The sequence below is a fragment of the Etheostoma spectabile genome, chromosome 2 (genome assembly GCF_008692095.1).
Source record: "Etheostoma spectabile isolate EspeVRDwgs_2016 chromosome 2, UIUC_Espe_1.0, whole genome shotgun sequence".
Classification (NCBI taxonomy): Eukaryota; Metazoa; Chordata; class Actinopteri; order Perciformes; family Percidae; genus Etheostoma; species Etheostoma spectabile.
This window is the reverse complement of record NC_045734.1, coordinates 30,740,644-30,751,176: the sequence shown is the minus strand read 5'-3', so window position 1 is coordinate 30,751,176 and position 10,533 is coordinate 30,740,644. Positions and strand designations below refer to the sequence as shown.

General features: G+C 40.3%; 1 long non-coding RNA gene across 1 annotated transcript in view; it reads right to left on the bottom strand.

Moving 5' to 3' along the window:
* Positions 1-5,344: 5,344 nt before the first annotated feature.
* LOC116704184 (uncharacterized) overlaps positions 5,345-10,533 on the bottom strand; it is a 20,704-nt gene continuing 15,515 nt past the window's right edge. Inside the window, exon 3 of the long non-coding RNA XR_004335615.1 lies at positions 5,345-5,357. This is a non-coding gene — a long non-coding RNA (uncharacterized LOC116704184). The remainder of the gene's footprint in view (positions 5,358-10,533) is intronic.

The following is a 10,533-nucleotide window of genomic DNA, read 5'->3' as shown; positions in this document are numbered from 1 at the left end:
TGCGACCTCCTGCCCATAGGTCTCTGATCACGGTAAAATATCAATGACAGTCGGTTACTTCTGAAATTCATAATTTAGGGTTTACTTTATGGAGGTTTACTCAAACATTTCTGCATTTTTTTGGAGCTTTTGGAGTCTTTCTGGAAATGGATGTTCGTTCCGCTGTTGGTGTGTGCTGTGTATGTTGGCGCACATTTGTTCCTTTGTTTTTGGTCGGAAATTGACGTGTGGCTTCTGTGTAAGTGCGTGTTTGGTAATAAGAATTGTCAATTAGCCACTTGCTGTCCCCGAGTTTCAATCTTAAATTGGATATTACAATCCGTTATTTTAAGTAACACAAAACTTCAAACTAACTGGTCTTCTTCTAATCATCATCCCACACTTAACCACGTCAAAAACTGTGACCTTGCTGTGCGCAACACAGCTGACCCAATTAGGCCACATTTAAATAAACTTGTACGCCTCCAGCATCACACACTAATCAACCAATGAAATGGCTCCAACACAACCGGCCCCTAATTGTATATGGCGATACAAGACATAACAATTAATCACAAACACATATCTAGATATGGAGACATGTAAATCTTAAACGGCAGGCTGTAGGCTACCTTAAACCAATTTCCCTTTTTTTTTTTGGCAGTCTGCATAACATGTCAACTTGTTATGCAGACAATTCATTTTCTATTAACAGACACAATTTTGTCACTGGTCTTTCAATAATGTTTGTTTTTGTTTGGATTTGAACAGATCTGACCATGCCGGACCTGTCAGGGAATGTTTTGATTATTTTTCCAATTTTCCAGGAATTCCGGGGGCTGTTGCATCCGCAATCAAAACAATGTCTCCTGTTGCAAGATTACGTTTGGTTTTGTTCCACTTTTGCCTTTCCTGTAGCAAAGCAAGATATTCCTTTGCCCATCTTTTCCAGAATAAATCTGAAATGTACTGTGCCTGTTTCCATCGTCTTCTTACATACTGGTCCTTATGATCAAACAGACCCGGAGGCAAACTTGGTTTTCTTTTCAGTGTAAGAAGATGGTTTGGCGTTAGAGGTTCCAAATCATTAGGATCTGCAGAAACTTTGGTAATGGGTCGATCATTTAATATTGCTTCAGCTTCACATAAGACAGTGACCAAGGCTTCATCAGTTAAGGTTTGTTGATGTAGAACAGATAACAGCACCTTCCTAACCAGCCTGATCATGCTTTCCCAAGCACCGCCATGATGTGAAGCGGTTGGTGGATTGAAACTCCATTTGATGTCCTCATGCATTAAAGACCTTTCAATTGTCCCATTGTTCAATTTTGCGATTTCTCTTTTTAGTTCCTTCTCTGCTCCTGTGAAGTTTGTGCCATTATCTGAGCGGAAATGGGCCACTGGGCCTCTCCGACATATAAATCGACGAATAGCACTGATGCAAGAGTCCGTGTCCAGTGAATGTGCCACTTCCAAATGAACAGCTCTGCTTGCCATACACGTAAAGATGACACCGTAACGTTTCACATAGGAACGGCCTTGCTTTACCTCTATTGGTCCAAAGTAATCCACCCCGACATTTGTAAATGGAGGTAAGTCAGGAGTAATTCTTTCTTTTGGCAGGTCAGCCATCTTTTGATCGCACATTTGTCCTTTGTGACGCTTGCAAAACACACAACTTGACAAGATTTTTCTTGCTGCTGCATTGGCGTGTGTGATCCAATATTTTTCTCCCAACCTGGAGAGCATGTGACTTCTCCCCCCATGCCTTATCTGTTCATGGATATATCGGAGAATTAACATGGAGATATGCTGATCTTTTGACAGGATGATTGGGTGTTTGCTTTCTTCTGGCATAGCCGCCCTGGACAGCCTTCCACCGACTCTCAGCAGTCCATCTCCTACAACAGGGTTGAGCTTGTAGATGGAACTACTCTTTTTCACAGATTTTCCAGACAACAAAGCACAAATCTCATCATTGTATCTTTCCTTTTGGCAGAATTGGATGATAGCACTTTCTGCCATACACAGGTCATCAATTGACAAAGTTTGTCCCATTAAGCCTCTGGCTTTTGACATTTCCAGATCCACGTAATTGGGATCCAGACAAGTACGCAACTGAAGTTTCTTTCTTTTTCGACTTAACTCCAGTAGAGCCTTCTTTATTTTCAGTATCCATGATACTGCAGTTTTCAGTCTCTTCCAATCAGAGTAATACATGATCAGCTGGCTGGTTGCACTGTTCTGTAAGCTTATTGCATTTGCAGAGATCTCCTTCTTCACCTCTGGATCACCTTCATCAATATGGCCTCCACCTTGCAATTCATCCATGTTTCCTTTGCTTGCCACAAGAATTCTGGTCCTGACAACCATGTCTTGTCGTTCAAGAGCTTGTGGACTGTCACACCTCTAGATGCATCATCTGCAGGATTTTGTGACGTGTGGATATACCGCCATTGGTCTGTGTTTGAAGCTTGCCTAATAGAGATTCGGTTGGCCACAAATGTCCTGAATCTTTTGTTCTCATTATGGATGTATTTCAAGACTGTGGTACTGTCGGTCCAGAAACAGGATTCTTCCAACTGAAGCTGTAATTCTTCTTTTACCATCTTGTCTACCCGAACAGCTAAGACAGCAGCAGTGAGCTCCAAACGAGGGATGGTTACTGCTTTTAGTGGGGACACTCTGGCTTTTCCATGAGTGAAAGAGACATGCACATCACCGTCTTCATTCTGTAACCTCAGGTATGTTACTGTGCCGTATCCTACTTCACTAGCATCAGCAAAGTGGTGCAATTGGGCGTTGACAGCTGTTCCAAAATCACATGGTTTTAAACACCTGTTCACTTGGAACATCAAAAGCCCTTTAAGGTCAATCAACCATTTGATCCATTGTTGTCTTAGGAATTGTGGAATTACTTCATCCCAGCCATAGTTCATTCTGCACAAATTTTGTAGAATGTGCTTGGCTGGAAGAGTAACTGATGCAAGGTATCCCAAGGGATCATACACTGAGCTAACAACAGATAAAATCCCTCGTCGGGTTTCCATCCTTTCTTTGCAGTCCATGCGAAAGTTAAAGGTGTCACTTTCCATACACCATTGGAGCCCCAAGGCTCTTTCCATTGGGAGTTGGTCCCTGTCCAAATTAAGCTCACTCACTTTTTTAGAGTGGTCCTTCTCTGGAATTGTTTGCAGGACTTTGCGGTTGTTGCTGATCCATTGTGTAAGATGAAAGCCTCCCTTCTGGCAAAGGTCATCAAGATCCTTAACTAATTTTATTGCTTTTTCCACAGATGGTGAACTTTTCAAACAGTCATCCACATAGAAATTTCTATGAACAGTATCAACTATTTCCTCTGGAAAGCTGCCTTGATGGTCATCAGCAGTCCTCCTCAAAGCATAGCATGCACAGCTGGGAGATGACACCGCTCCAAATAAGTGTACTGTCATTCTGTATTCTGCAACTTCGTTGGTCAGATCTCCATTAGGCCACCATAGGAATCTCAGAAAGTCCTTGTCTTCCTCTGCTACCTTGACTTGGTAAAACATAGATTTTATGTCAGACATAAAGGCAATAGGTTCTTGTCTGAACCTTAAGAGTACTCCTATTAAGGAACTTGTAAGGTTTGGGCCTTGCAAAAGTTAATCATTTAAGGAAGTTCCTTTGAACTCAGCTCCACAATCAAAAACAACCCGCAACTTGCCTTTGCGTGGATGGTAGACACCATGATGTGGAATGTAAAACACATTTTCCTCACCACAACGTAATTCATCCTCTGGGACCTTTTCCGCATAACCATTGCTGATAAAATCCTCAAGAAACTTTGTGTACTCTTGCTTGAACTTTTCGTTTCTTTCCATTTTCCTTCTAATTCCGACGAGACGCTGTTGAGCAACGCTTCGGTTATTTGACATAGTTGTTTTTGGTTTTGAACGGTAGTTTTAAACTGTAATGTCCATCCTGAAACTTCACAGATTGTTCCATAATCTCAATGAATCTTGTATCTTCTCTTGACATTTCTTCTTTGTCCTCAGCATCTCTTTCATTAAAATCATGTTTGTACTGCTTTTCCAATAGCAGCTCAAGCGACTCCACAGAAACTTTGTTTACAGTGGCAACAGGACAGTCATCATCACTAAAGTCACCTTTCAAATCTCCACATGAGCCATTGATAACCCACCCCAGTAGGGTCTTAATGGCAAAGGGTCCATCTCCTTGGCTGTTAACAACTTCCCATGGTTCCAGCAACTTTGAGGCGTTGGTACCAATTAACAACTCCACTTCAGCCTGGATTTCAGGGAAGTCAATCTGATCAAGGTAGGGCCAATTTGTAAGGTTTTCCTTATTGATAATGTTTGTTGTATTCACCGGCATTGTTTTTTGTGTGTAAACATTTGGAAGACTGTGATACCTTTTATCATTAAGGCTAGATATTTCAAGTCCCTTCACAATGTATGTTGACACAGATGTCTTTGGGCTCATTGTTAACAAACATATCCTTGATTTTTTCCCAGTCAGGTTTAGCTTTCGCATCAAAGCTTCTGTGCAAAATGTAGAAGTTGATCCATTGTCTAAAAAGGCATAGGTCTGAATCACTTTGTTGCCCCTTCTTGCTTTCACCTGAACTGGAAGGATTGGTAGTATTCCTTACTACCGGCCCCAGTTTGGCTTCCAAGGTTTGAGCTACATTTGTAATTCAGTTGATTCACGTTTACAGGAATTCGGCCATCAGTGCTCCTGATTTTCAATTTTTCTTGGACATGATGTGTAAGCTGTTGGATGACTCAGTTTGCATTTTTCACAAGTGATGCGCTTTTCACAATTTTTGCTCAATCCCAGTGTTGAAGACACCCAAGAGCACTCCTTTCTCCTTTAGAGAGTTGATTTTTTCACGATGGCTGATCTTGGCATTGATGACATTCATCCAGAAAGTGGCCTTGTAAACAGAATAAACAATTGATATCGCTCTTTATGCATTCTGTTTGGTTACTTTTGTTCCCATCATGTAGTTATTGGTAGCATAGACATTTTTAGTAAAGTTGTCACGTTTTCCTTTTTGGGTTTTCTGTATCCACATCCTTTTGATATGCATTCCTCTTCTGTGGTGTGAAGATCCCCAAAAACTGGATCAACAAAATCTTGACTTGGTGTTCCACAAACTGCACAACATCATTAAAGTTTGGTTTGCGCTTTTGCCTTTCACGGACATCACATGCAAGACTTCGGAATTGTTCTTTCAATTTATAAGGAAGTTTTGAAATGACAACTTTTAGGTTTGCAGACATGTCAGTTCTCTCATGTCCTGCAAATCAGACATTGCGTTATTGCATCCCACGCAGAATAAGCTAATCCTGGAGCAAAGACACATTTTCAGCCTTAATAACAGGCCGTTGAGCACCTTTTCGATATAGCGCTGCTGAATTTTTGTTTCATCCCAAGCGGTTCTAGGTAGAGCTTTGGCTGCTTCAAAACCTCTTTCAGGACTCATGTGTAAACAGCTTGCACAAGGTTCCTTGCGCCCTCTAGTGTATCTCTCCAAAAATACATGCAGTCCCCTTTAGTAGCACTTTTCCTTTCAACACAGTGTTTAAAGGCTTGCTGAATACCTTGAACTTTAAAGCGCACCTTCAAACACTGGTATCTCTCTTGGTGTAGTTGACTTGTCCTTTGTTGCTGTAAAACAACTCTGATATTCATTTTGTCTTTGCAGAATTTGTATTGTAGATTTTCTGGTTGATTGCAAGCTCACCATTTTCCCTTCTTGCTCTTGTGACAGGTGGTTTTTATTTTCGTCCTGGGCTCTTTTAACTTTGAATCCGAAACTATATATCTTTTCCACATGTTTTTCAAATATGATTCCATTCCATCTTGATCTGAGAATGCCTGCAAAACTGCAATTTCTGCTCCTGAGGGATCAATAAGAGCATCCATTTCAATTGCTCCATTTGTTTGCGCAATGACTCCGCCTCCTTCTCCATTGCATGTTCTGTTTCATAGTTGCTGCGCGCGCCAGAAGCGCGGCTCTCTTTGCTTCTGCTTGTACACGTACATTTCAATTGAAGATTTGTTTGATCGCTCGAAACCCTGATCAATATTTGACACACTGTCCATTGGTTTATTTCCTGGTTCAATATCAACACCCTCATTTCAGTGGCTCCCTCATTTGCCAAACGTTTTGTCACATTTGGAAATTCATTGACACTCAAAAGTTTTGCCTTGAACCAAACTCCTGTTTTTCCTTTTCTTCCACAGGTAACAACTCTAACAGAGTATGTTGTACATCCTTTGCGTCCTTATACAACGTTTGATATTATTGAGTTTTTGTTTATTTCAGTCAAAACCAGTTTCATACATCAACCCCAGTATTGGCTCTTTTAAGTTGGCAGCTTTATTAAGTGTTGTTTTTCTTAGTTTCTCTAAGCCATCTATTTTATAAAGCAATGCCTTTGTTTGCCGCACCCTCAACCTCTTTCGCCTTCCATTTACCCCTTTGTTTAACCACACCTTTTCATTCAAACATTCCAACACAAAGAAAGGCATGACTTGAACCTTAAAGTCTTAAGCAAGTCTTTCACACAAAGGCAAAACCAAAAAACCACCCAATGCATTGGATTTTTTTTGTTAGTTGTCTGTGTGTGCACCCTTTAACTATTAATGGCTCAGTACTTTTTATGGTAGCGCTACCGTGTCCTTAATGACTTGGCTCTTGGTCCAAAGCAAACTGTTCTCAGCTGTCTCTGTTGCGGTCGCCGCATCTAGGTTCCAGTCCGCGCCTCTCGCGTAACCACGTCCAGATGCCACACTGGCTCAGTACACAAACCCGCGATGTCCTTCTGCAACGCGTCCAGCCGTCCCACACCCCCACTGGGTGTCCACTGCACGGTACGATCCCCGTTGGCTGTCTGCAACTCTACAGCCGCCACGCTCTCCAATGAATGGTCCACTGCCTGGCACCGATGCCCGTCCACATCGTCCAATGAAGTCAGTTTTTGACTTATGTGGCGCACATTTGTTCCTTTGTTTTTGGTCATTGACGTGTGGCTTCTGTGTAATTGCGTGTTTTGGTAATAAGAATTGTCAATTAGCCACTTGCTGTCCGAGTTTCAATCTTAAATTGATATTACATCCGTTTATTTAAGTACACCAAAAACATATCAAACATAACTGGTCTTCTTCTAATCATCATCCCACACTTACCCACGTCAAAAACTGTGACTTGCTGTGCGCCAACACAGCTGACCCAATTAGGCACATTTAAAAAACTTGTACCCTCAGCATCACACACTATCAACCAATGAAATGGCTGCCAACAGTGTATTGTTTCATGTTGTGATGGGCCAGCCACAGTTGAAGGTCCAGTTTTGTCAGTTTGGCAGGGATTATGTACATTGTGGCCTGCAATACTGGTCCCAATCTGGGATGTGGTCGGACGCCATTTTGTTTCAGGGACCTGAAAATGCAGAATTCAATTACAGGCATGAATGGTAGAAGATATTTGGTTAAATTTTACAATAAAGATGCTGCTGGGGACGCTAACAGTCATGTTATGCAATGACAGCACAAATGCGTTCAGGTATTAAAGAAAAAAGGAACCTCTGTATTGTGCATTTAATTTTTCCACAAGGCCATTAGTCTGTGGTGGGAAGGGGAGCAGAGGCTTCTTTTGTATCCCACCTCTGACACATCCCATAACTGACCTGAAAATGATTGTTGGACAGACATGAAGTCAGCACATACTACATGTCGGGACACATAACCATTGTCTGTACCTTGTTGCCAAAATCTGAGCCTGATGCTGTTTCAGTCTAGATGGTGCACACAAATTTGTAAGAAAAACAATCGAGCGTGCATTTGCATTTGAGCTTGAATGGGTGCACCATGTTGACGAGTGGAAACTTGGTTTTGTTCTACACCACAGTCTGGTTGTGTTGCCCATGATAAATCTTAGATCTTTGTAGCCTAAATAAACATATGAGCCACGGGCGTATGACGATGGTAGTACCTGTTGTGACACAAGTTAATCTGGGCGCACTGCGCTCTGTTTTCCTTATACAGTGGTCTTCAACAACCTTCAGGAGGTTTAAAAGAAAATGTTGCAGCATCGATACCGCCACCTACGTGTCGTCTTGTTCTTGCACGCACCACAAGTTAATTCATAACAGGCTACAACCTGGATTAAGTGTATTGAGATCGTTCTATTCATCTACACCTGTAAGTAAAATAAGCTACATATGAGTTTACACCCCACCTGATGCAGCATGGAAACGTTTTAGATGTGCAAAATGTGATCCGCTAAGATTAAGTTGTGATATACTGTAGGCATTTAAATAGAAATGTAATATATTTATGTAGGCTACGTAGATGGGTTATTGTTAATCTCAGACTCATTACAAACACATTCTTTGCATTAAGCATGCTCATTCATCCATATACAAATGGACAGCAGTCTCTCTTGTATTGCAACAAATTGACAAATAAAGTGGACTGACTTGAAGTGCAGGATTCAATCAAGAAAGTCTATCTCATGTATTGAATGTCTGAATATCTTCAATATAAAATTGGGAAACACTGCAATTTCAGATATGAACAATCCAATTGTTGTTTTTAAGTTAGATATCCATAATTAAAAAAACAATCCATATGTAGTGTAATTTTAATATTCAAAATTTACTATGCCTAGTAAACTATCCACACAGTGGAGCAGGTTCCAAATTCTTCTTATTTTGTTGACTTATTAGAGTCAAAGGCTTTTGCCATGAAAGCAATCCTTTCGCCATTTTTAGGTATGAAAATTTATATACATATTGCTATGAATGATATCTGAACAAACCCCTCGTAAATGCTTCACAAGATAGGAGTGAAACTGGAACGATTGGTATGGTGTAATGCTGCTGCAATGAGTTTGTCTGACTCAGATTATGAAGTCATTTTCAGTTAATTCTATTTATATCATCATTCATAACAAGAGTTATCTCGAGACCCTTACTGATAGAGTGTTCTAGACCGCACTCTGTAATTTGCAAGGACCAACAGTTCAAGTATTTCCCTCTAGTTCTAGTAGTTATGAGATCGAAAAAAAAACATTTTGAGAACAGCCTTTAAAGATTATTAAATCCCACACATTTTGCAAGACATTTAAGTGATCAGGTTCAATAATAAATAAGAACAACAGATACAACATTGAAACTTCCAGCTAATTACTGACATTGAGACATGTATTTGTTCACAACATATATTACCCACCCAGTTTTCTTAATTTGAGATCAGGCTGTTTTAAACGGTGTAAAGTTTTATCTCCTGTAAATTGACAAGTGGATTTGGTGGCTCCAGTGGTCTGTTTTTACCTATCAAACCAGTACTCGGTACATCTAGCGATCAACACTGAGGAAAAAAGGAAGGTTTGCTCTTAACGTATGAAAAAGTTAAAAATACTCAACGGAAAACCCCTCAGGTTTAGAAACTACTGGAAACGATTACAACGTTTCCGTCCATTTAAATAGCTATGTTCTCCTGACTAATTATTAAGCTGTTGCTTGTAGGCCTGAGCTATTGGCGCTAGTTTTTTCGTAATATAAAAAAAATTGGTCATCTGAAGTGTTTTGTGTGCAAAAATCTTATTTTGAATAACTAGTACTAAAGCTTGTCAGATAAATGTCTTTAGTACAATATTTGATCTAAAAAAGCAGCGAGTAGAAGAAGAAAAGGGCATAACAAAGATATTACGTAAAAAAGTACATACAATTAAAAATCAGTCTTCGTACGTGATCGCTGGGTAAATGGGACTTGTTTACTTGCCACAAATGTTGATAAGATTTGTGGGGATCTGTTTTGTGTGTAGTGTGTGGTGATCTGCAAAATGTATCAATGACTGCATTCTATAGTCGTTTGTTCTAGTTTAACAAACTACTCAAGCGCTTCTAATTACACCACGAATCGCAGCTTACTGCTGGCCAAGGCTTGTCATCAACCTTCACGCAACATCAACCCGCTGATGGCGCATCTTCCATATAATATTTACATCACTATATATTTATAGGACATATAGTAATACTTTTTTTTATCACAAATCCATTTTTTGTTGTGTCTGTTTGAAGTGGTCCTCGTGTACTCTATTTAACAATGTAAGGAAGAGGGTTAAATAACTTATTATGCGTGTCGAAGGAAAGGCCTCACGAGTGGAGTGGGTTGCTTATGGATGACTCCTCTACTACATGTGGAAATCTCGGGGATTTTTCTGTACGTGACTCTGGACAAAATATGACACTATAGCAATTGAAGAATTATCTTATTATGCAGAAATGTGATTTACAGTTCAATGGTTCTCGCCCCTGGAAATGTGAGACATTCTCCCAGTGCTTTGTGCTCTGTCACTTTGAATACACAGAAACGAAATTGCCAAAACTTTGGAAACATGAACAGCATCATTTGCTACAGGGAATGTGAAAGCACTTTTTTATAAATAAGGTACAAAATTCAAACTCAGATTGGCAGCAGATGAGTGTGATTTACCAGATTTGCACTGTAACTTCTATCATATGGTCTGTTCTAAGC